This window comes from Felis catus, chromosome D2, assembly GCF_018350175.1.
Source record: "Felis catus isolate Fca126 chromosome D2, F.catus_Fca126_mat1.0, whole genome shotgun sequence".
In the NCBI taxonomy this organism is placed as follows: domain Eukaryota; kingdom Metazoa; phylum Chordata; class Mammalia; order Carnivora; family Felidae; genus Felis; species Felis catus.
Window position 1 is genome coordinate 42,451,807 of NC_058378.1, and position 23,041 is coordinate 42,474,847.

Genomic DNA, 23,041 nt, shown 5'->3' on the forward strand with positions numbered 1-23,041 from the left:
CAGTTACATATAAAGGAAAACCCATAAGGCTATTAAAGGATTTTTCAGCAGAAACTTTGCAGGACAAAGTGGCATGATATATATTGTCAAAGTGCTGAAAGGAAAAAAAACAAAAACAAAAACAAAATCTGTAAAGAATACTCTATCCAGAAAGGCTATTTATTCAGAATAGAAGGAGAGATGAAGAATTTCTCAAACAAAAACTAAAGGAGTACAAGACCATTGAATCAGCCCTGTGAGAAATGTTAGAGGGGAGTCTTCGAGTAGAAAGTAAAGACCAGATGTAAGAACATGAAAAGTAGAAAACACAAAAGCAGTAAAAGTATATCTGTAAAAATCAGTCAAGGGATTCACAAAATAAAAGGATTTAAAATACAACACCATATACCTAAAATGTGGGGAGGAAGGGTAGTAACAAATTGATTCAAACATAAGTGACCATCAAGTTAATATAGACTGATATATGCAGAAGCTGTTATATATAAATATAATGGTAACCACAAATCAAAAACCAGTACAGACAAGCAAAGAATAAAGAGAAAGAAATCCAAGTGCATTGCTAAAGAATACCAGCAAACCATAAAAAAGAGCAAGAGAAGGACCAGAGAAAAACAACAAAAAAAGTAACAAAATGGCAATAAATACATATCATTACTTTGAATGCAAATGGACTAAATGCTCTCATCAAGAGACAGAGAGCAATGAAATGGATTTAAAAAAAAAAAAAACCAAGAGCATAAACAATCTTTACACTAAAACTCGTTTCAGACCTTATGACACCTGCAGATTGAAAGTGAAGGGATAGAAAAACAGTTATTATGTAAATGGATGTCAATAGTAAGCTGGTACACTAATAATTATATAGGACAAAACAGACTTTAAAACAAAGACTGTAAAAAGAGATAAGGGACACTACATGATAATAAAGGAGACAATCCACAAGAAGATGTAACAATTGTAAATATTTATGTACCCAACACGGAGGCAACCAAATACACACAACAGTTAATAACCAACCTTCTTTTCAGTGCACATATTACATCCTCCAGAATAGATCACATATTAGGACACAAAACAAGTCTCAAAAATTCAAAAAGATCAAAGTCATACCATGCAACTTTTCTGACCACAATACTATAAAACAACACTTAGAAATAAGAAAAAAATCTGGAAAGAGAACAAACATGTGCAGGTAAAACAGCATGCTACTAAACAATATAAAACGGATCAATAAGTCAAAGTAATCAAAAATTACATTTAAAGAAATGAAAACAAAAACACAATGGTCCAAAATCTTTCACATGTAGCAAAAGCAGTTCTAAGAGGGAAGTTTTTAGAAATACAGACCTACCTCAGGTAGCAAGAAAAATCTCAAATAAACAACCTAACCTTACAGTTAAAGGATCTAGAAAAAGAACAACAAATAAAACCCAAATCCAGCAGAAGTAAGGAAACAATAAATATTAGAGAAATAAATGATGTAGAAATTAAAAAAACAAAAACAAAAAACAGTATAACAGATAAATAAAACCAGGAGTTGATTCTTTGAAAAGGTAAACAAAATTGATAAACCTCTAGCCAGACTCATGGAAAAAAAAAGAGAGAAGACTCAAACAAGATCACAAATGAAAGGGGAAAAATAACAACATAACTGAAAACAGAAGAGGAAGGAAAACTCCCAAATTCATCATATGAGGCCAATATTACCCTGATACCAAAACCAGATGAAGACACCACCAAAAACAAAGCTAGAGCCCAATATGTCTGATGAGCATGGATGCAAAACTCCTCAACAAAATATTAGCAAACTGAACCCAAAAATACATTTAAGAAGTTATTCACCATGATCAAGTGAATAACTTGGGATGCAAGGGTGGTTCAGTATTTGTACATCAATCAGTGTGATACATCATATTAATAACAGATGCAGAAAAAGCACTTGACAAAGTACAACATCCATTCATGATAAAAATGCCTCAACAAAGTAGGTTAAGGGGGAATATAACTCAACATAATAAAGGCCATATATGAGGGGCGCCTGGGTGGCTCAGTTGGTTGAGCGTCCGACTTCTGCTCAGGTTATGACGTCACGGTTCATGAGTTCAAGCCCCGTGTCAGGCTCTGGTGCTGACAGCTCAGAGCCTGGAGCCTGCTTCAGATTCTGTGTCCCCCCCCTCTCTCTCCACTCCACCCGCTTGTGCTCTGTCTCTTTCAAAAGTGAATAAACATAAAAAAAATTAAAAAATATTTTTATTGTTTTTATTGATTTTTGAGACAGAGGGAGATAGAGCATGAGCAGGGGAGGGGCAGAGAGAGGGGGAGACACAGAATCCAGAGCAGGCTCCAGGCTCTGAGTTGTCACACAGAGCACGACATGGGGCCTGAACTCACAGAGTGTGACATCATGACCTGAGCTGAAGTCGGAGGCTCAACTGACTGAGCCACCCAGGCACCCCAAACATAAAAAAAATTTTTTTAAAATAAAAAATAAAGGCCATATATGAAAAACCTACAGTTAACATCATACTCAGTTGGGAGAAACGAAGATCTTTTCCCTCGAGGTCAGGAACAAGATGGCTTTTATTCAACATATCAGTAGAAGCCGTAGCCATAGCCATGACACAACAAAAGGAAATAAAAAGCATCCAAATTGATAAGGAAGAAGTAAAACTTTCACTATTTGCAGATGACATGATACTATACAGAGAAAACCGAAAGACTCCACCCAAAAAACCTACTAGAACTGATCAATGAATTCAGTAAGATCACAGGATATGAAAGTGAAATCAAAACATACAAATAAACAAAAAAACAAGCACATTCACAATTGCATTAAAAATAAAATACTTAAGGAAAGAGATGAAACACCTGTCCTCTGAAAACTATAAAACATTGACGAAAGAAATTAAAGATGACACAAAGAAACAGAAAGACACTCCATGCTTATGGATTGAAAGAATATTGTTAAAATATTGTTGAAATATTGAAAGAATATTGTTTAAATGTCTACACTAGCCAATCTACAGATTTAATGCAATCTCTATCAAAATACCAACAGCATTTTTCACAAAACTAGAATCCTCAACAATCCTAAAATTATTATGGAACCACAAAAGACTCTGAATAACCAAAGCTATCTTGAAAAACAAAACTGAGAGTATCAGAATTCCAGACCTCAAGTTTCATTACAAAACTGTAATAATCAAAACAGTAAGGTACTGGCACAAAAACAGATCAATAGAACGGAATACAAAGCCCATAAATAAACCCTCAATTACACAGTCAATTAATCTTTAAGAAAACAGGCAAGAATATGCAATGGGGAAAAGACAGTCTCTTCAACAAATGATTTTGGAAAACCTGGACAGCTACAGGCAGAAGAATGAAACTGGATCACCTTCTCACACCACACACAAAAATAAGCTCAAAATGGATTAAGGACTTAAATGTGAAACCTAAAACCATAAAAATCCTAGGAGAGAGCACAGGCAGTAAGGTCTCTGACACTGTTCATAGCAACATCTTTCTAGATAGGTCCTCTAAGGGAAATGAAAGCAAAAATAAACCATTGGGACTGTATCAAAATAAAAAAAAACTTCTGCCTTTGAAACAGCTAATAAAACTAAAAGCCAACCTACTAAATGAGAGAAGATATATACAAATAACATATCTGATAAAGGGTTAGTATCCAAAATATACAAATAACTTCTACAAAACCAAAAAAATAATAATGCAATTAAAAAATGGGAAGACACGAGCAGTTATTTCCCCAAAGATATAGAGACGGCCAATAGACACATAATAAGATGCTCAACATCACTCCTCATCAGGGAAATGCAAATCAAAACTACAAGTGTGATATCACCTCACACCTATCAGAATGGCTAAAATCAAAAATTCAAGAAACAAGTGTTGGTGAGGATGTGGAGAAAAAGGAACCCTTGTGTATTGTTGGTGGGAATATAAACTGGTGCAGCCACTATGGAAGGCAGTATGGAGATTCCTCAAAAAATTAAAAATAGAACTACACTATGACCCAGTAATTCACTACTGGCTATTTACCCAAAGAATTAAAAAAAAAAAAAAACACTGGAATTAAAAAAAATTAAAGAATTAAAAAAAATATATGGTGAATGGCATACTGCATAAACACATTTACAACCCATACCACAGGAGACTAATCTGCTAAATACAGCAAGAACTCTTAAAAATCAAGAACACCTAAATGAACAAAAATGGAAAAACCCATAACAGAAAAAAATATACAAAATACATTATTAGATATTTAGAAAACAAAAAAAGTCAAACAATGTATCTTAACTGCATAAAAAGTCACTCAACTTCACTTATAATAAAGAAAAAATGACAACAACATGAAATAGTATTTCTTAACTAAAAGATTGACAAAAATCCGAAAGCATGAGGTTGAACTCAGTTTTTGTGAGTGTGGAAGGTAAGAATCTCTTTCATATCTGGCTACTGTGATTGGCAAAGGATATAAACTTCCATGGAATAGAGTTTGGGATTATCCAGCAAGACGACATGTGAATTCATCCTTGACAACGCAATCCACTTCTAAACATGTGGAATACATACCTCCCCAAATATGCCCAAGATTTATTTATTGACACACTGACTGTAAGCATAAGATTAGAAGTTAAAATATCAATGAATTGATGTCTATTTAATCAACTACATTCATGCAATGAAGTAACATGCAGTTATAGAAAACAGAGCAAAAGGTCCGTATTAATTGATATGGAACAATATCCAGAAAAAAATGAGAAAATCAGCAGGGAAATTTTATAGTGCACTATTTTGTATGTGGGTCAAAAAAGAAAAGAAGTAGTTATGTTTGCTCTTTTTAAATGAGTAGTTTAAGTAATAAGTATATGAACAGTAGGTCACATTTTTTTGCTTCATACCCAAAAAGGGACAAACTAGCATGGAAATTTGTTAAGGATCCAGGTTATAATAAGACCTAAGTGTGTGATTTTAAATAAGGATGAAGACTGATTGAATCTCAACTTCAGGGAGATGTCCCATCACACCATAAGTGGTGATTTAGGAGGAGACATGAGCAGTCTAAAGAGACCAGTTAAAGACTATGACAACAACCTAGGATGGATGGTTAAATGGAGTAATCTGAGAAATGTCTTCTAGAGAAAAATCTAAGAAAATACCACAGAAAGTCTTCGGCTGTAACTGGGAGGCCACATTGAAGGTAATTAATTTCTTACATTTGGGTTACTAGACAAATGTTCAAAAAATTACAGATTTACAAGTAGTAGTAGTCACTCTTATTGTGCTATCATGACCAAGTGAGGCTGCTGACATTTGGGTTAAACTCAAGAAATGGTCCCACATTCTAGAACACTCCTCAGCTGACTGACAAACCTTCTCATACTGCATAGCTCAACCCGCCCACCATCCATCTCTGCCTGCTGGGAGGATTTCTGACCCAGTGTCTCTTGGACTTCTTCCTTGAGGCTTCCATGATGTGTTGTGCGTATTTCTACCACCAAATTTAACACATTGTTATTAAATCTGCTTCTCTCTTACCCATAAAATATGGCCATCTTAAAGGGAAGATAATTTTACCCATCCATGCCTTCCCTGTGACAAGGCAAGGGTCCAGCATGTACAAGGTGTTCAGGAAGTGTTGGTTAAATGAATGAGTGAAGGACTGAATGAGTTCAATTTGGCATGGAAAAAAAAATGCAAAATCATCTTTTTTTGTTAAAGAATGAACAAGTAGATTGATTTAAATCATCAAGCCTGGTGGAATACTTTAACCTGGAAAAGATGTGAGCATTTTTTAGATTTTCTCTGGAAAATGAAAATACTAATTATTTGTAGACCTAGTCACTGAATCCTGCCTCCTAATTTTCTTACTGATAGCTTGCTTAATGCTAGTCATGAAGACAGCCCCCAGAGATCCAAGGGAATTATCCAAACTTCATCAATCCAAAATCTTAGTAAGGAAGATTAATTAGATCAGGCTGCTGCCTTCACTTTGGATTCTTTCAGAATGAGCTAACATTAGGCCCCGGAATTATATGCGCTGAATTCTATCCTATACACAGCCACACACAATCCATGTAAAACACTAGTGGTGTTGATACCTCAATTTTAGGAACTGAAAGCTATGTGACACCGAACGCAGTAATTTACACCAGACTGTGTATCTTGTCCTTTGCTGCATTCTCAGCCAGGGCATCACTATAAGATTTTCTCTGTTAATTAAATTTTAACAATGAATGCTTTCTTTAAAAAAAAAATTTAGAAGTAATTTTTTAAGGAATGAAAAAGTACAAAAAGTAGAAAACATTTTTTTTCTAAATCTTATCATTTATCCTAAGGAAATGGCCATAGATAGAATTATTTTGTTGCTAAGACTGTTCAACATCACTTTTAAGTATCAGAAAACAGGGAATATCTTACATGCTCAAACAATGGAAGCGTATTTAAGAGAACTACCAATTACATGGTGTAAGTTTCTCAAACCTCAGATTTCTTTTCCTTCTCTCCCTACCCCAAAAACCTACTCCCCACTGGCAGTTAATTTTTTTGTAGTCTTTCATAAAGAAAAATAGAAGTTGTCACAAGCAAATACCTCATTTTATCAAACTAACAAACTCCCCACACTTGCCATCACCCTTGCCTTTCTTAGAACTACAAAGGACGACGTGTCCAAAAAACCAAATTCCCCAGATGACTCTGGTTTCCATTTTCTTAGGAGACTTTCCACTCTACTCTTCTGGATTATTCTGCTCACTCATGTTTCTTCTAAAAAGGCAAACAAATGCGGCCAAAGCATTATTTTCTGATCCTTGCTGAAGGAAATCTTCTAATCACTGTGACTGAATGTAACCTTAAATTAATGGACACAGACCTTAGATTGGCTCTCAACACTGATTAGCAACCCTAGCAAATTTCTCCAGTAAGCTTGCTTTCTTTTGTCCAAAGTCCGTCCTTTGTACCTTCTTCCCTCTCCCCTAGACTGCTCTCACAACCCTCCAGACCCACTAATTCTCTCATACATCATTAGGAAAAATAAGCCAAGCACACATGTATCTTCAAATTCCCTTACCAAATTTATAAACATACTTGAAGCCATCTTCTTCTTCAGTCCTGTTACAAATAAAGAATTTCCTCATTCCCATGAAATACCATTTATCAACCTGTCCTGTGGATTATTCTACTTCTTGCTGTCTTCAATATTTTTTTTCTTCAGTTATCCATTCTCTGTTGCATTACCCGTGTCTCTTCTCATTTACATTTTTTAAATCAGCATATATATTTGCTTATGAATTTTCATTTTACAGTTAAAAATAACTCTCCATTATTTTCTAGAAACCTGGAAACTATACTTGGTAACTTCTGCCTCAGTTCAGTATAGTCAATGCCATTGTTGGGATAGGTCTTAAATCTACTGAATCTCCTTAAATCATTGTATCATTTCTGCAAGCAACTATCATTTCTCCGCTGAACTATTGTTCTAGTAACCTTCTAAATGAACACCCTATTACTAGTCTCTGATCAAACAATTCTTCATGAATCTTCTAGGAAACATTTTAGATATGGCCTATACTTCTCATTGTAAAGTTGTACGTAATCTGATTCCTGTGCACACCTCCTCCTTCACATCAGGACACTCTTCCACTTGTCTATTATGTACCACTCACAATAACCTTCTTGAAGATCATAGCAGACACCAAGTTACCTCCTGTCTTAGGGATTTTCACTCTTTCCTCCCCTCTTTAGTTGGTTCATTCCTTTGCGTCCTTCAATTCTCAGCTTCAATGTCACTTTCCCAGAGAGGTCTTCATTGACCACCCAGTGGAAAGCAGGTTCTTTGCTGTAACTTCTCATTATGCTTGACTTTTCCTTTATAAAGTACCAAGTATGACTCCAAATCCACTAAGACAAGTGCTCAAAAATTAGATTTATTTGGATGATACCAAATTATTTCTGCCTCTATCCAATCTCTCAAGCAAATGAGAAATTCAACTTCAATAATCCTTGGGAATTCCCAACATGAACATTTGTTATGAAAAATATTAGGGTACTTACACAGCAACAGGAAGTATATAAAACTCATTTGGTTATTGACTACCTTTGCACATGTTAGTGCTGAGATGCTCATTACCCAGGTGCACGTGGTCCATGCTTTCTAGTTACAGACAGGACTACTACTGTGCCATGCTGGGGCCCAAAGATCCCTGGAAGTACTTTCCTACGTACACCATACTTTGCTCTGAGAACTTGCTTTTAAGTCCCAGTATTCTAGGACTCTTCATCCTTCTCTTTTCAGTCAAGACTCTCACTTCTCTACTTCATTGCTTCTCAAGGTATTCTCTCTTTTATCTCCCCATTAAGGTTACCTACCATTCCATTTCTCTTATTCATTTCACGGCCAAACCTAAATGCTCTGGTTTTCTAGATATACTGCCTTTACTTACTTATCTCACATTAATACCTTGCCCTGTTATCATCTTGGGTTCTTCCAAATAGAAATGCTCTTGTCAAGATCACCAAAAATGTACATGTTGCCAGATTTAATTGACATTTTTTAAAGTAGGTTTCACACCCAGAGTGGAGCCCAACATGGGGCTTGAACTTAGGAGGCTGAGATCAAGAGACTGATGCTTAACTCACTTAGTCACCCAGGTGACTATATTATTGACATTTCTAAACAACATTTTCACTCCATCTCTCAGAATCCTTCTACATATTTTCTCCTCCTCAAAACACCCTACATTTTTGCTTTTATACCACGCTCTCCTAATTTTGTTCAAATCAGGCCTACCCATGTCTTTTTAGTTACCTTTTCAGGTTTCTCGTCCACCAGATACATATTTTATTTTTTCAGGTCCTAGGAAGAAAGGCATTATAAAACCCATTTGACTGACTTTCTGGACCTACTTCTGTCTAGTCAAGAAAGGTATGGGTTGTTCTGGGGTTAGAACCCCAGGTAACCCTAAAGTCAATTCCTTTATTAGTGCAATTGATTTGGACTCTTGGCCCATTCTGAAAGGACAGATTTAATCATCAAGTTTCTTGATTCGCAGCCTAGGGGCTACTTAGGGGCATTAATTAGCTCTGCCTCAAACCTGCCCTGTTTGGGAAAGACTGGTATATCCAAGATAGCAATAGGGTCCATTCCTTAAGAGGGAAATTTCACCTTCAGGGATCTGTTTCTTCTTCTATGGCCCTCATTCTCTGAAAGGCCTTGAGTTGAGCCCACTAACAGCCTTGAACAGACAAAATAAATGCTAAATTTAGTTCATTCCAGCGAAGATAACCAATTTTATTGGATACTTGACTTTTAATATGTTGACACTTCCAACCCCCAAGACTATTAGGCAGAACCTTCCTGCTAAAGCCTGAATTCTAGAGTTGCAGGTGTGGGTATGCCCCGGTGATGGTCCTTCTGGAAAATTTGACCCATTCAGTACCACCTATAGTAACAGTGCTCTATTGAATGCAGCAAATAAACACAAGGGTCCCTGTGTTCTGCTGTGCTCCAGATTATTTCCAAGGTCACTCAGGAAGAGAGCTGGGAAAGGCACTATTTTGAGAAGTCATATTCTACCTGTCAGTCAAGGGGATCCAGGAGGCACTCTTATCCCAATGATTCAGCAGCACCCCACTGGCCTTCACTTTCCATGGCTGTTAAAATATGTTAAAAATATGCAGGTTCCAGTTAAAAATATGCAGGACCCTAGGGTTCCTGGTAGTCCCACATTAAAATAACAAACACCTACAACACCTCTTCCATAGCCACAATGTCTCCAAGGCTGTTATAAACTCTCCCAATCCCTTGAAATAACTAAGAAACAACTGCTCTGAAATTTACCTTCCACTTGGCAGCTTGAAATAACAGATTCCAATTGCATGGTACTTACTGGCTTTGGGATTTTTGATGCTAGAACTGGCAGGAAAGAATGAATGAATTTTAAGTCCTGTATTTGTTTTCCTTTACATATTTGAAATTTTTGTATTCAGTTTCAGGGAAATACCTGAGGCAAAATTGACCTACACATTTTTATAGCTTAGTACAGCCTCCTCTGTGGACCTCTGCACTATGTGTGTTCAAGTTAATTCAACCAATATATGAACAATGAATGATGGTTGTGGATCACAGAGACCCAAAATATAGTTTCAATCACAGTGAAAGAAGAAATTGCCAACCAATGTGTGTGAGTAGGGCAGCTTAAAAATCTCAAAAATAAAATGAGAGTCTTCAAGATTTAGTATTTAAACGATTAACTATCACTTAGGGCTTTGGAACTGAGGTATCAGAAACTCAACGAGGAAAACAAATAATGTAAAGAAAAAGGCTTTCTTTGTGTTCAAAACCATGGGGAAGAGAAAAGACCTTCCAACCCAATAAATATAAGTATTGGCCCTACATACAGGAGATGAGGGAAAAGTTTAACCTGGGTTGCAGACTTGAGTTGTGGGTTTAACCTACTTGAAAGAAGAAAGCTCTTGACAGAGGAGAATAAAAATAGACTGTAGAGGGAGAAAAAGCTGTCATGAATATAACTTGCAGAGATTCAGGGCTACAGTGGAGTAGCAAGACTTGCTCAGATCTTGTAGAACATTAGAGCTGAAGGAAGTCAAAGTTCGGGGAAAGAAGCAAGTGGCATAGCTCACACCAGCTCTCACCAAGAACCTAAGGGTCCAGTCTTTGGGACAATAGCAATGTAAGGTAGCACATGGAGAGAGAAGACATTTTTGTACCTAGTTTTAGAAAGCATTTTCTCTAATATCTTGTGATTTTTTCAGTTAGGCTTTAATTTCTCTTGGAAAAATAAGTTGTTTTTACATGGCAGGGGCTCACATAATTTTCAAGTGTCACAGCAAATTTGAGGCATGTAGCGTTGATGACGATTCGTTATTTGAATAATGCTGTCACCTGGTGTCCATTGTTCAAGTCTCTGGTGAGCCTGTTTATCAAAAGGCTACAGCTAATTTGAAATGAGAAACAGAATCATAGATGAATCTCAGCCTGATATACCTATGGCCCTGTAGTTATGTGATGTCCTCAAGTTTCTAGGGCAATAACTAGACAGGCTTCTAACTATCTTAAGAAACTGAACCACAAAATCCTCTCAAGTGGAAGGTAACAAAGAAACGGGTAAGGGATGGCATAAACAGCTGGATTTCTCCGACACCCAGGCTCTTTCTCTAGAGCAATACCCTCAGGATGATGACAGAATTGACTCTGCAATCTATTAACAAGAAAAAGAAGGGAAATACTGGCCCTTCCAGGAGAAGTTCAAGACTTTTCTTTCCTGTTCTTTAGTTCCAAGGGCCATAGTGGAGGTTAGATTTTAAGATAACTATTGGCTATGGTCACAGTTAGAGCAAAATGTTGGTACAGTCTTATGTCTATGATGTGGAGGTATGTGTAGTTCAAAGATGGGGTTGGGGTGATCAGATGTATATTTTGTAGGTATATCTGGAGTTACAGTATGAAGGGTGGGTTGACTGGAAAGAAAAAATTTGGCAGGGAGATTAATAAGATAGGATAAATCTCTGAATCAGAAAGTTCATCATCCTTTTTGAGTGCACATATTTCAAGCAGTTGGCTCTAAAGTTTTCTCAAACTCTAAAATTGTCCCTATATTTACATGGAGCGAGGTGAATAAAATTCACACTACTCATTGTTTTTGTAGACTTCAATCACATGCACTGGGCTCCTCTGCTGCCCCAACCCAGACCAAAGTCCTGTCCTGGGTGGTTTGGTTTCTTATGCAAGTGCCTCCATCCTCTGGTTCCTGTAGCACTCCCGCACTCTCTAAGCTTCCTACAACTCATCTGAAATTTTTCTTTTAGATACAGAACCAGTGCAGCAGGTCGAGCACAGCCATAGAGAAAGCATGTTCTGCAGGGTTTCCAATACCTTTTGTAATACTTCCTAGAGATCAGTTGATCTTTAGGGCTCCCTAACCATATTCTCGAGTCTTTCATGGTCATCTGTCACATGAGTCTATTAATCAGGGTTCTCCAAAGAAACAGAACCATTGGGATATATAGAAGTATACATAAATAAGAAATTGACTACAGGAATTGGCTCATGCAATCATAGAGGCCCACAAGTCCCACAATCTGCCATGTTCAAGCTGAAGAACCAGGAAAGCCAGCGGTGGAATTCACTGGAGTCCACAGCCTGAGAACAGGATGGATATCTCAGTTCAAACCAAGAGAGAAAATCTACCGACCTCCCACCTTTCTATTCAATTCAGTCCCTCTAAAGATTGGACGATGCTCACCCATATTGGTAAAAATATTTTTTTACTCAGTCTGATTAAAAAGCTAATCTCTTCTGGAGACACCCTCACAGACACATACAGAAAATATGTCTTACCAGTTATTTGGTCATCCTTTCGCCAAAAAGAGCAAAAGTAACAACACTCGTTAACTTCTCATATTTGTGATGTTCTTTACAAATTACTTAGCATTTTCAAATGAATTATATTATTTGTTTCCCAAACAACCTTCTGTAAGTAGCTTCACTGATCTAGAAACTGGAACTCGGAGAAGTTGAGTTACCCACCTAATGTAACACGGTTGAAGGTGGCAAACTGGGATTGTTCAGTGTCTCCTGAACCCAATCCCAGTTTTTCCCCTTCTCCAACCTGGATAAATAAGTATGAAGTCAACTGACCCTGCTTTATCATTTTGAAAAATGGAGAATCATTCACTTTGTCTTACCACTTTAGTTTTTCCTAAATGCTTTCATTAGCAAACACTCTGCTGTGCAGAATTTACCAGTCTTCCAAAGCTTGTTACACTCAGTATTCACACATGATTTTCCTGTAAAACTGAAGAATCTGTGTATTTAGTATGCTCACGCATGCTGAGTTGGAGAGATAAAGGCGTATTTCAGTGTGTCACATTGCTGTAATTCTCTTAGATCATGGCTATTGAAGTCCTCACATCTATAAATCAGCTATTGCATCACTGTGTCCAGGGATTCTTTAAGTTAAAAAAATTACAGCTTTAATTTTCATATCTAGCATCTGAATTGAGGAGGCTAGTACATTCGATTGTCCAACTGCTGCTACAAAATAAGCAAGTTTGCTAGAAATTTTACGTTCTGTGGTGTTTTGTTTCCCATAAAAAAAATATTACTAGAAACCATACTTGCCTGGAACCCCTTTTTAGACACAGCTATACCATCCTGCAGCCTGACTTTTCTCTGCCTGATCATCCAGGGATTGAAGTAGCTGTAGAGCCTTTCATCCAGCTGGTCCCTTCCCCCATCTCCAACCAAACATCGTGGTTGGGGAACATGTAAATTTCTTTCCCTCACTCTTGCCTTTTTCATGGAGTTTTTAACAAAATCTTGAGTCCTGTCTTGGAATTTGGACTCTACACTTAATCTGAGCACATCTGGACCTTGTCACATAGTGAGAAAAAGAAGTGTTTTTATTTCTTAGACACACTGTTAGATAACAACATGACATTGGCCAAGTCTGTTAATTAAAGAAAAGTCTGGGTTAACCAAGACTGAAAAACAAAATTATATAAGTACTGTTCTTCTCAGTCTAGATGCAAAGTCATGCTCCTCCCTCCTCCTCTTTGGAATTTCTCTTAGAGATCCTTATTACAGACACAGTGGGGCAGGCACGTTTGGAGGCTGTGAAGGGTGAAAACGTATGAAATGTGAGCTCATTCCATGAGGATGTTTGTTTTCTATAGATCTCTCAGACATCCGTTTCAGAGATCCTGAGCAAGGGTTTGTTCACATCTCTCATAGTAGATAAAACAAAATCAACTTTATCTGTTCTGTATATCACCAACAACTCACCCTGCCAGATCCTGATACCACAAGAAATCCTTGAAGGTTTCAATAACTTAGATTAAATTATATTAGTGGTGTAATGTGGGAAAAAAAAAATCACAAAGGCCTATAAGAGTTCTTATTAATTCAAATCTTCTACAGGATTTTTTTTATTGCTTCTAACATTTTAAATATCCTACATATTTCTGTAGCACTTTGATTTGGACATTAGAAGGATATGTTGGGGAAGTAATGACTCACCACCTACAAAATCAAAGTCCAAGCCTTGGCTTGACCCCAAATACTCTGACACTTCCAAAGTTTGCCCACCAGAAAAGCAGTGAGAATTCCCTGGTTCTGAAATCGATGGAGACACTACTGTTGAGAGTATCATGCTCTTAGCACTGTTTATGGAGAGTTTGCTGCCCACCTGTAGGATACTCTTTATGATGAGGGACATCAGGAAAAAGACGAAGAAAAACAGGGGCAAAGAATAAGGAAGATGGTAAGTCACACAGGACACCGTAAGTTACACTGCTAGTGGAGGGGGGAAACACAATCTCAGTGGTTTGAAAAACCAAGGTTTGTTTCTTTCTGATACTACATAACCTTGTTTGATAGGATAGAGGCTATGGTTATATCATCACATCTTCACTCAAGGACCCAAACTGAGGGAGTGGATACCATTTGGAACAATGTACTTCTCCATTACCATGAGAAAAGGAGAATACATTGATACATGCTCTAGTTGACACTTTCACTGGGAAGTGACAAGTGTCAGTCATGCTCACATTTTATTGACCAAGCACTAGTATATTCCTATACTGTGCCCAGAAGGGAAGAGCTGAATATTTATTATAATCCCAATGATTACCCTAGTTGTAAAAGAAAGAAGCAGGGTTAGTGAATACCCCTAGGTCTGAGCTGTGGGCATCATGTGGGATAAGAAAGGGCAGTCTCTACCTTAAGTAGGATGCTTATGCTTCTGGTAGGAAATCCAGCAGACATAAGTAATTTCCCCAAATTCCCACAGGAAGGAAATGGCATAACTAGGCTCTTTGGTTTCCTGTGCCCATGTCTGTTGTCTCTCCCATACTCCAAACTGTCCCATTGAATAACTGAACATTTCATTTCTGCCTTCCAGGTACTTCCAGTGAAGCAGGGTAAAAAGACCCAATAGAGGGCACACAAGGAAGTAGTGAAGCTTCCAAGTCAGTATAAATTAAAGTTTCAGTTGTGTAACACAGATCTAAGAGTTCAGAGAACCAGTGTTTGGTACAGCCAGGGATCAACCTGGGAAGCCTTCCCGAAGGAGACAAGATTTATAATATCCCTCCAGAGATCAAGAGGATTTGTTTAAGGGAAGAAGAAAGCAGAGAAATTTCTAAAATGAGCAGAACAGCAGGAGAAAAGGCAAAAGGGAAGGAGGGAGCCCAGCACAGGTGAGAACCCCTGGGGAGGATGGAAACAGTATGCATGCTGGGACACAAGCTGAATGGGCCTACTAAGCAAGGATTACCCAGCAGGGGAGCTGGCTTCCTGCACACATACACAGAAAGATGTGAAGGGCTCCTGAGCAAAGGCACCATGGTGAGGGTACTTAAGAAGGTTGTTTAACAGCAAGATGATTTGGAGGTGGGCAAGATAGAGCTTCAAGGAAACTCCCACTCCAAGAAACCATTACAATGATCCTGCTAATAGGCAGATTTGGAGTTGGCCTTTAAGATGCCCAAACTCATCATCATCAGATCAACAGTACTTTAAGTCTTGAATTCAGTTCACTAATGTGGATTGGTGCTCCTTTTTAGGATACAGTGTGTGAGCCACAATCGGGGAATGGATCCTCCCCTTGGTCTCCAGGGTAAGAAAGAATTAGTAGGGTGAATTTTTGGCACGGTCAGGGGGCAGCAGCTAGCCAGCTATCCCTTGCATCAGGGAGATGAAGAAATCTCAGCCCCTACGATACTGAGCTCACAGTTTAGCAAGCCTGAGGGTGACCTCCCTGCGCTGAGAAAACTAGACAATTCTACGACTGTCATTATCTCTCTGAACCTGAAAATGAGCCTTGACCCAGACTCACAGCTCCAGCTCCTTGCCATTAACTCCACCAACTAGTACAGCTTTGCTAAAGCCAAGGAATCTTACATGCATCCTTGAGAGAACTTAATTGCCTACTTATTGCTATTACTGTGATTAATGAGGGCAAGCCTGCTCTCAGCAATGCCTTGTAAAAAGAGTGGGCAGCCACCTATCAGAACATAGGAGCCAGGAACCATGAACTGCTTTCCGGCCAAGCATCAGCACATTAACCCCAAGAGACAGACACACGCACACACACGTATCCATGAACATGCACACACACTTCCAAGACCTTCTGTGTATTCACATTGCTAGGACCAGGCCTGTCTCCCTCCCTCCTCTCCATTCCCAGGCCCTCCAGGCCAATGCAACCCAAGTGACCATTGTGTGTCATTAGGCTCCTGGAAGTCCAGCCACTGAAGCAGCTGGAGGGGACAGAGGAGTCAGGCCATTTTCGCCAAGGTGCAATAGCAAAGCTGAGCTGGGACTCATTCAGATTCAATTTATACTCTGCTTCCTTCTGATTTTATGGTGCTTTTACTTTCATGGCTCTGAAAAAGCATCTTTGTCAAAATACACATCATAGTATTAGGCCTGCCGAGGCAGCACTTTATGACACCCTCCCCTGTGAAGGCATAAATGGGGAGGGGTGTAACATAACTCCTATTTATCTGTTGGTGACTGGCTCCCACTGTAAGGCAGAAAAGACCTTGCTGCTTCCATTAGGAAGCTTTCTCTTCCTGAGGACGGTAATTAGCTAAATGTTCTTAAACTCCAGTATAGAAACAGCTGGGTGTATTTTCAGGTGATGGTTCAAAGCTTTATGCATAGGGATCTCTGCCTTTCTAGATGTTAATTGCAGTGTGGGAAAAATAGGAAAAATATCTAGTAAATAACAAAGCTAGAGACTCAGGCAGGAGGCAGCTGGTCACAGGATCACATGCTGGGAGCAGAGGGGAGTGGCAGTGAGGGCCAGTTCCTGATATACGGCCTGCCCAGGCAGGACAGATCCTGGGGAAAATTGGCTGGTTCTGAGCTAAGCCCAGGCCAGAGCCACAGAAGACTCTGAGAGAATGAATGGTGATGGTCCAATTCTCCTCATAGGGTAGTCAAAAGAAAATTTATTTTTCAAAATGGCATTACCTTTATGTACAGGCTGGATTAAAAGACATTTTTCTCTAGACTTTATAATTGCAAAGTTACAGGTAAATTTATTAAAACTGAACTGTCCCCCCCTTTTCTGATAGGGTTGCTGCTCCTCCTTGACCCTAAGCATCTGCTTGCTCAGTCTCTTGAATATTGAGGTTGACCTGGATCCTGGACACAGTTGTCTTGGTGATGAGTAACTGATCCGAGTCAGGAATGCCATCAAGAGCTTGAAGCCGATGACAGGAAATCTGGACAGTGTCATGTGCTTCTCTCCAGGTAGGATGCTGTTGCTTATGAGGAGATCTCAGCTGTGGAACAACATTTGGGGTACACTTCAGTCCTAAAGCCCCTACTCAAATGTCACTTCACCAGCCAGGTTCTCCCTGACAAATCTCTCACTAGAAGAACTCCTCCCATCCAATCATTCTCTATATCTCTACCATAATTTATTCCATTTATAGCACTTATCTAAACATATTATATCGGATCCCAATCTTTTACTGTATCATTTACTGAATGAAGGTGTATGGTAGGCTAAATAAAGGTCGACTGAAGATTCCCACATTCTAATCCATGCAACATGTGAACAGGTTACCTTACATGGCTAAGAGAACTTTTCAGATGTGAATAAATTCAGAATTTTGAGATAAGGATATTATCCTGGATTATCCAAGTGGGCATGATACAATCAGAAGGGTTCTTGTAAGAGGAAAGCGAGATGTCAGTAGAAGATAATGCTACAATGGAAGAAGGACAAAAGCATGTGATGTGAGGCCATGAGCAAAGAATGCAGGTGGCCTCCAGAAGCTGGAAGAGGCAGAATGGATTCGTCCAGAGGTTCTAGAAGGAACCAGTCCTGCCAACATTTTGGTTTTACCATTCTAAGATTCATTTTGGACTTTGGCTTCAGAAGTGTAAAATAACAGAAATGTATTGCTTTTAGTTTGTGGTAATTTGTTACAGCAGCAAAAAGAAACTAATAAAGGGTCTACACGGTGTTCCTAACTCCTAGACTAAAGCCTAGCACAGAGAGGGAAATAAATGTCACTTGTTGAATGAAAAATGAATGAATGAATTTATTCCACACTTCCAATATGAAACTATAAGATTTTTGAGGGTAGAATCCAGGCCAGATCTGGCTTTGTTTTCTCCAAAGCTCTTGGCCCTTTATACAAAGTAATTAGTCAAGGAAAAAAAAAACTATTTGATTTAATGATTAAGAGGTTCCCCATAGTATTTCCAGCTGTATTCAGGCATCAATTTACAGAGAACCTGAGTGTACCAGACACTAATAAGCATTAAGAGAAAGACCAGGGCACATGGGTGGCTCAGTCAGTTAAGCATCTGACTTCTGCTCAGGTCATGATCTCCTGAGTTATGAGTTTGAGCCCTGTGTCAGGATCCACGCTGGAGGTGCAAAGCCTGCTTGGGATTCTCTCTTTGCCCCTCCCCCACTTGCATGCATTCATACATGCTCGCTTGCTCTCTCTCAAAATAAATAAATTTTAAATTAAAAGAAAAAAGAGTCAAGACCAAAAAGACCTCACCTGGTCACAGAATTACTTACAGCTTAGTCAAGGACAGAAGGATAGAAACCAAACACTCCCCACTGCAAGAAGTGAGGGGTAACCTCAATTGTGTACCTACTATGTAACAGGCACTGTGGTGGGATATCTTTGAATAGAGTTTTTAAGAGAATGGAATTTGTAGTCTAATAAATCCTGAATTCAAATCTCAGTCTTGTGCAAATTACTTCATCTCCCTGAACCTCAAATCCCCACTGTGAGTCTGAGAAAAGAATACCTACCCTCAAAGGGTTGATGAGAGAGTTAAATGAGCTAATGTACGTAACCATTGTGATGGTTAATTTTATGTGTCAACTTAGCTAGGCCATGGTGTCCAGATATTTAGTCAAACATTATTCTGGAAATTTCTCCAAGGGTGTTTTAAGATGAGATTTACATTTAAATTGGTGGGCTTTAAGTAAAGAAGATTGTCCTCTATAATGTGAGTTAGCAATCAGTGGACGGCCTTAACAGAATTAAAACTGACCTCCCCTGAGCAAGGAGAAGTTTTCCTAGCTGATGGCCTTTGGACTTCAACTACAACTTCAGCTCCTACCTGTAGCTCCAAGCTTTGGATCCACTCTGCAGATTTTAAACTTGTCAGCCTCCATAATTCAGATAAATCTCTCTGTCTCTCTACACACACACACACACACACACACACACACACACACACACAACCCTGTTGGTCCTCTTTCTCTGAACAATCCTAATGAATACAAGCATAATGCCTAGCCACATTGTAATGTACTGTGTCTCATTTAATGCCTACCCACAACTTCTTTAGGTGTGGTTATCTTCATTACTCAGAACAGGAAATCATGGATTAGTGAGATTAAACCTATTTCCGTATGCCACGCAGATGATAATAAATGCCAGAGGCATGATTCACATTGAGTAGTACCTGCCACCTAAGCCCAGACTCTCCATCTACAAGGCCGGCCCCATTCTGCTTTAAAAGCTGGCTAGGCAACATGCTAACAGAATTGCACATGTCAAAATTTATTGAAATTCCAGAGTTCTTAATACCTTCCCAAGCATAAACAGATGCCTAATCAATATGTAGTGCTCTAATCCACTGCATTGCATTAGACCAGTTAGGCTCTTTGGGACTGCTAAGATGAGCTTCAGAAAGATGCCATATATCAAGTAAAGAATGCTCTGAGAAGCACTGTCCCCTTTTGCCCTTGCACTTTAACTCTGTATAATCTGTACCCTACTCAATCACAGACCTACTGACTCCATTATCTAAATTTTCTCTGATCATCTCTAAAATACAGAGATTTATGGTGTGGTCAACCCTTCCCCTACCCTCAATAAATATGAGTAAGTAAACAGTTTTCTTGTTTTCAAAAGGAACTACTGACAAATAATTTAGGGAAAGAAGATTTGTGAATTGTTAACACTTGTATCATGCCAAATTAAGACTTGCAAGGATCCAAACATTCCTAAATGCAGTTACTTCTGCCTCCAGTGAAGATAGATTAACTGGGATTATATATACCCTCCCACCTGGAACAACAAAAATATAGACATAATATATGAAACAATGGCAAGACATTAGACATCAGGAAAGGAGAACACTGATCTTTGATAAACAGGAAATAAACTAGACGGCCCTAAAATTGCTATGGCATACATTCTTGACCGTTCCCAGACCACAATGCAGGGAGGGGAAACACAACTCCATCCTGAACTGAGGAGACTGAACTAAAAGTCTAGGGACTTCAAGGCAGCTACACTTTACAGAAAGTACTGGTGAGGAGAGAGCTGTGATATGACAAAACCCTGGAGGTCTTCAGAGAGTCAGTCCTGAGTATTTAACCAAATACTGGTGAGCACATGCATGTGAGGAAACCACTCAAGAAATAAAGAAAATGACCTTAAAGGGTAGAGGTAACAGTGCTAGGCTTCACAAGACTGGGAGAAATTCCTATTCCCATGAGCCAGAATGGAAAACCTCAAGAACCATGGGACACTGGGTAGAGTACACAAAGGGTCTTAGATCAGCAATGGGGGATAATTATCCCAGATAAAGCATTGCTCTGATCATGCCTAACAAATACTAAAAGCAAGACCTAAAAGGATTAAACTATTTCCAAGTAGCTATATCACAGATTAAAAAAAAAAAAAAAAAAAGCACAATATCTACACGAATTAAAAAAGCAATCTAGCATTCAATTAGAAAAATTTATAAGATTGGCCTCACATAAAAAGGCAGGCATTTAAAGAAACTTAAAAAAATACAACACATAATGAAGACGCAAATCAATGGAAACTGACCAAGAACTGACATAGATGTCAGAATTAATAGAGAAGTACACCATAGTCATTGTAAGTGTATTTCAAAGACTGAAAAAGTTAAGTAGAGACATGAACAAATCAATCTTCAAAACATAAAATCTATAAGGTTTGAGATGAAAAGTACACTAAATGAGATTTATAGATTAGACATTACAGAAAAAAAAAAGATCAGTAAACTTGAAAACCTAGCCCTAGACACTATCCAAAATGAAACATGGATGCTAAAGTAAATACGAATTATTAAAGAGTATTAGTAAGCTGTGGAATGATCTCAGAGGACTAATATATATGTAATTAAAGTCCCAAAGAAGAGAGAAGGCAGAACATCTATTTCAAGAAATAATTTCAAGAAATAATAGACAAAACCTGTCCAAATTTGATGAAAACTATAAATCCACAAACCCAAAAAGCTCAATGAAACACAATCATAAGAAAAAGTGAAGAAATACACTAAGACCCATCATAATCAAATTGCTCAAACTCAGTGATAAAGATAAAATGCTAAAAGAGGACAGAGGGGGAAAAAGACACATTATGGGCAGAGAAATATTTAAGCCGGCAGACTTTTTTTTTTAAGCTGAGTTATTTTTTTTGAAACAATGCATGTGAGAAGACACTAACACAACATCTTTAGTCAAAGAAAAAAACCCTATCAGTTTAGAATTTTGTATCCAGCAAAAAAAATTATTTTAATATGAAGACAAAATCAAGTCTTTTCCAGACATCTAAAACCTGAAAGAATTCATCACCAGTGGACCTACACTACAAAAAAATGTTAAAAGAAATCCTTCAGGTAGAAGGAAAATACCAGATAGTAGTATGAATCTACAAAAGGAGTGAAGAACACCAAAAACGGTAACTCGATGGATAAATACATGATTTTTCATATTATTTAAATGTCTTTAAAACACAAGTGTTTAAACAAAAATAATAATGTAGTATGGGATTAATAACAACTCAAGTAAAACGTACAAAAACAATAGCACAGAGGAACATAGGTGATGACCTTGCCCTTAACAACCACTTCTCTACTTGTTTCAGAGTTTGACTTTTTATTCCGATTCCACATATTAGTGATACCATGTAGTATTTCTCTTTCTCTGTCTGGCTTATCTCACTTAGTATAACGCCCTCTCTCCATTCATGTTGTTGCAAATGACAGGATTTTCTTTTCTTCCTGGGACTGAATAATAATCCATCGTGTGTATGTGTGTATAACCACACACACGTATATATGGTATATATATAACTGTCTATATATAACATATGTTATATGTACGTGTGTGTGTGTATATATATATTCTTTACCCATTCATCCATTCGTAATTAGATTGTTTCCACATCTTAGCTATTGGGACAATGCCACATTGAACATAGAAGTGTATATATTTCTTTGAAATCCTGCTAATTTGTAGTTAAAAACTTACCTACAAAGAAAACTTCAGGACCTGATGGCATCACTGGTGAATTCTGCTAAAGAGTTAGGGAAGGGGTGCCTGGGTGGCTCAGTTGGTTAAGCATCTGACTTCAGCCCAGGTCATGATCTCACAGTTCATGGGTTTCAGCCCTGCATTGGGCTCTGTGCTGACAGCTCAGAGCCTGGAGCCTGCTTTGGATTCTGTGTCTCCCTCTCTCCCTCCTCTGTTCATGCGCACACATGCACGCTCTCTCAAGAATAAACATTAAATTAAAAAAAAAAAAGAGGGAAGAAATAATACATTTATTCAAACTCCTCTGGAAAAGTGAAAATTAAAGACTACACACCCCAGTTCATTCTCTGAGGCCAGCATTTCCCTGATGTCAAACAGACAAAAACATTGCAAGAAAAAAAATTACAAACTAATAACCTGTTAGATTATTAATAACTTCATTGATATAAACATAAAAATTCTATTCAAAATTTTAACAAATCAAATACAATGCACAAAAAGGGAAATATAACTGTGGGATTTACTCTAAAAATATGAGTTGGTTTTACATTTAAAAAGCAATAAATGTATATTGTCATATTACCAAAATGAAAAATAAAACACATATGATCATCTCACTAGATGCCAAATAAGCATTTGATAAAATCCAACATTCACTCTTTATTTAAAGAAAAGAAGTGCAAGATGAAAAGGAGAGAGAGGAGAAAAACAAA

At 38.0% G+C, this 23,041-nt stretch overlaps 1 protein-coding gene across 6 annotated transcripts in view; it reads right to left on the reverse strand.

The window, feature by feature from the left end:
• LOC123381008 overlaps positions 1 to 23,041 on the reverse strand; it is a 789,636-nt gene that overhangs the window by 552,661 nt on the left and 213,934 nt on the right. For 4 of the 6 annotated variants that reach the window (XR_006587504.1, XR_006587493.1, XR_006587505.1 and 1 more), the window contains one exon: positions 6,049 to 17,337. The exons of the other annotated variants lie outside the window; for them this stretch is intronic. The gene's annotated coding sequence lies outside the window, so the exon portion shown is untranslated. Of the gene's footprint in view, positions 1 to 6,048; positions 17,338 to 23,041 lie in introns of those variants that run through there. 6 annotated transcript variants of the gene reach the window in all.